Below are 4776 nucleotides of genomic sequence, written 5' to 3' on the forward strand. Positions count from 1 at the left end.
CATCGCTAAAATGAGGGTGCAAGGGATAAAGAAAATGGCCAGTGGTTCGTCGGATACAAGCTACTGGACTCCAAGGTGAGATTCAATCCGCCAACCGTAGCCCCGGTAGTCTCCTATAAAAATGTGTGCATGGAGTCTGTAATAATCAATTGCGATGCAATTTTGGCGTCGCATCGCCAATATCAAGGTGCGAGGTATAATGTTAATGCACAGTGGTTTCTAGGATACAAACTACTCATCTCCCAGCTGAGATTCAATCCGCCAACCATAGCCGCATTAGTCCACTATAAAAATGTGTGCATGGAGCTAGTAATATTCAATTGCGATGCAGTTTTTGGGTCGCATCGCCAATGTGAGGGTGCGAGGGATAAAGAAAATGGCCAGTGGTTCGTCGGATAGAAGCTACTGGACTCCAAGGTGAGATTCAATCCGCCAACCGTAGCCCCGGTAGTCTCCTATAAAAATGTGTGCATGGAGTCTGTAATTATCAATTGCGATGCATTTTTGGGGTCGCATCGCCATATCATGGTGCAAGGTATAATGTTAATGGACAGTGGTTTGTCGGATACAAGCTACTGAACTCCCAGCTGAGGTTCAATCCGCCAACCATAGCCGCGGTAGTCCACTATGGAAATTTGTGCATGGAGCCTGTAATTTTCAATTGTGATGCAATTTCTGAGTCGCATCGGCAATATGAGCGTGCGAGGAATAAAGAAAATAGGAAGTGCATCGTCGGATACTAACTGCTGGACTCCCAAGTGAGATTCAATCCGGTAACTGCGTCCGCGGTAGTCCCCTATGAAAATGTGTGCACGGAGCCTGTAATTATCAAATGCGATGAAATTTTGGCGTCGCATCGACAATATCAGGGTGCGAGGTATAATGTTAATGGACAGGGGTTCGTCGGATACTAGCTACTGGACTCCAAGGTGATATTCAATCCGCCAACCATAGTCGCGGTAGTCCACTATAGAAATGTGTGCATGGAGCCAGCAATATTCAATTGGGATGCAGTATTTGGGTCGCATCGCTAAGATGAGGGTGCGAGGGATAATGAAAATGTCCAGTTGTTCGTCGGATATAAGCTACTGTACTCCAAGGTGATATCTAATCCAGTAACCGTAGCCGCGGTATTCCCCTATAAATGTGTGAGCATGGAGCCGGTAATTATCAATTCCGATGCAATTTTGGCGTCGCATCGCCAATAATAGCGAGCGAGGTATAATGTTAATGGACAGTGGTTCGTCGGATACAAGCTACTGTATTCCCAGCTGAGATTCAATCCGCCAACCATAGCTGCGGTAGTCCACTACAGATATGTGTGCGTGGAGCCAGTAATATTCAATTGCGATGCAGTGATTGTGTCGCATCGCCAGTATGACGGTGCGAGGTATAATGTTAATGGCCAGTGGTTCGTCGGATACAACCTGTTGGACTCCAAGGTGAGATTCAATCCGGTAACCTTAGCCGCGTTAGTCCCCTGTAGAAATGTGTGTATCGAGCCAATAATTTTCAATTGCGATGAAATTACAGCGTCACATGAATAATATGCGTGTGCGAGGGATAAAGTAAATGGGCAGTGGTTCGTCGCATACAATCTACTGGACTCCAAGGTGAGATTCAATCCGGTAACCGTAGCCGCGGTAGCCCCCTATAAAAATGTATGCAGGGAGCCTGCAATTATCAATTGCGATACAATTTTGGACGTTGCATCGACAATATCAGGGTGCGAGGTATAATGTTAATGGACAGTGGTTCGTCGGATACAAGCTACTGAACTCCCAGCAGAGATTCAATCCGCCAACCATAGCTTCGGTAGTCCACTACAGATATGTATGCATGGAGCCAGTTATATTCGATTGCGATGCAGTTTTTGAGTCGCATCGCCAATAAGAGTTTGCGAGTGATAAAGAAAATGGCCATTGGTTCGTCGGATACAAGCTTGTGGAGTCCAAGGTGAGATTCTATCCGTTAACCGTAGCCGCGGTAATCCCCTGTAGAAATGGGTGTATGGAGCCAGTAATTTTCAATTGCAATGCAATTATAGCGTCACATCAATAATATACATGTGCGAGGGATAAAGTAAATGGGCAGTGGTTCGTCGCATACGTGATACTGGACTTACAGATGAGATTTAATCCGGTAACCGCAACCGCGATAGTCCTCTTCGAAAATGTGTGCAAGGAGCCTGTAATTATCAATTGCGATGCAATTTTGGGGTCGCATCGCCAATATCAGGGTGCGAGGTATAATGTTAATGGACAGTGGTTTGTCGGATACAAGCTACTGAACTCCCAGCTGAGATTCAATCCGCCAACCATAGCCGCGGTAGTCCACTATAGAAATGTGTGGACAGAGCCAGTAATATTCAATTGCGATGCAGTTTTTGGGTCCCATCGTCAATGTGAGGGTGTGAGGGATAAAGAAAATGGCCAGTGGTTCGTCGGATACAAGCTACTGGACTCCAAGGTGAGATTCAATCTGGTAACGGTATCCGCGGGAGTCCCCTGTAGAAATGTGTGTATTGAGCCAGTAATTTTCAATTGCGATGCAATTACAGCGTCGTATGAATAATATGCGGGTGCGAGGGATAAAGTAAATGGGCAGTGGTTCGTCGCATACATGCTACTGGACTTACAGATGAGATTTAATCAGGTAACCGCAGCCGCGGTAGTCCACAATGAAAATGTGTGCATGGAGCCTGTAATTATCAATTGCGATGCAATTTTGTGGAATCATCGCCAATATCAGGGTTCGAGGTATAACGTTAATCGACAGTGGTTTGTTGGCTACAAGCTACTGAACTCCCAGCTGAGATTCAATCCGCCAACCATAGCCGCGGTAGTCTTCTATAGAAATGTGTGCATGGAGCCAGTAATATTCAATTTCGATGCAGTTTTTGGGTCGCATCGCCAATATGAGTGTGCGAGGGATAAAGAAAATGTCCAGTGGTTCCTCGGATACAAGCTAATGGACTCCAAGGTGAGATTCAATGCGGTAACCGTAGCCGCGGTAGACCCGTCAAAATATGTGTGCATGGAGCCTGTAATTACCAATTGCGATGCAATTTTGGGTCTCATCGCCAATATCAGGGTGCGCGGTATAATGTTAATGGACAGTGGTTCGTCGGATACAAGCTACTGAACTCCCAGCTGAGATTCAATCCGCCAACCATAGCTGCGGTAATCCACTACAGATATGTGTGCATGGTGCCAGTTGTATTCAATTGCGATGCAGTTTTTTGTCGCATCGCCAATATGAGGGTGCGAGGGATACAGAAAATGGCCATTTGTTCGTCGGGTACAAGCTTGTGGACTCCAAGGTGATATTCTATCCGTTAACCGTAGCCGCGAAATCCCCTATAGAAATGTGTGTATGGAGCCAGTTATTTTCAATTGCAATGCAATTAGAGCGTCACATCAATAATATACGGGTGCGAGGGATAATGTAAATTTGCAGTGGTTGGTCGCATACATGCTACTGGACTTACAGATGTGATTTAATCCGGTAACCGCAACCGCGATAGTCCTCTATGAAAATGTGCGCATGGAGCCTGTAATTATCAATTGCGATGCAATTTTGGGGTCTCATCGCCAATATCAGGGTTCGAGGTCTAACGTTAATCGACAGTGGTTTGTTGGCTACAAGCTACTGAACTCCCAGCTGAGATTCAATCCGGTAACTGTAGCCGCGGTAGTCCCCTATAGAAATGTGTGCATGGAACCAGTAATTTTCCATTGCGATGGAATTTCTGCGTCGCATCAATAATACGCGGGTGCGAGGTGTAAAGTAAATGGGCAGTGGTTCGTCGCATACATGCTAGAGGACTCACAGATGAGATTTAATCCGGTAACCGTAGCCGCGTTAGTTTCCTATAAAAATATGTGCAGGGAGCCTGTAATTATCAATTGCGATGCAATTTTGGCGTCGCATCGCCAATATCGGGGTGCGAGGTATAATGTTAATGGACAGTGGTTCGTCCGATACAAGCTACTGAACTCCCAGCTGAGATTAAATCCGCCAACCGTAGCCGCGGTAGTCCACTACAGAAATGTGTGCATGGAGCCAGTAATTTTCAATTGCTATGCAATTTCTGCGTCGCATCGCCGATATGCGGGGGCAAGGGATAAGGAAAATGGGCAATGGTTCGTCGGATACAAGCTACTGGTCTCCCAGGAGAGTTACAATGATGTAAAATTAGCAGTGTTCGTCCCTTATGGAAAAGTTCCTCGGAGCCTGTATTTTGTATTCGCAACAGAATTTCAATGTCTTATCATAAATCTGAGGGTACCAAGGGTACAGCAAGTTGGCAGTTGTACGTCAGATAGATGCTACTGGAATCCCATGTGAGATTCAATGCGGTAACCGTAGCCGCGGTAGTCCCCTATAGAAATGTGTGCATGTAGCCAGTAATTTTCAATTGCGATACAATTTCTGCGTCGCATCAACATTATGAGGGTGCGAGGGGTAAAGTAAGTGGGCAATGGTTCGTCGAATACAAGCTAATGTTTTCCCTGGAGAGTTACAATGATGTAACAGTAGCAGTGTTATTCCCTAATAGAAAAGTTCCTTAAAGCCTGTATTTTCCATTGGCGACACAATTTCAATGTCTCATCATAAATTTGAGTGTGTCAAGGGTACAGGAAGTGGGCAGTTATACATCGGATGGAAGCTACTGGACTCCCAGAAAGGTTTGAATGAGGTCGTAGCCGCGCTGGTCTCTTATGGAAAAGTTTTCTTGAAGCCTGTATTTTTCAATAGCGACGCTGTTTCAGT

This window comes from Schistocerca piceifrons, chromosome 7, assembly GCF_021461385.2.
Source record: "Schistocerca piceifrons isolate TAMUIC-IGC-003096 chromosome 7, iqSchPice1.1, whole genome shotgun sequence".
Taxonomy (NCBI): Eukaryota; Metazoa; Arthropoda; class Insecta; order Orthoptera; family Acrididae; genus Schistocerca; species Schistocerca piceifrons.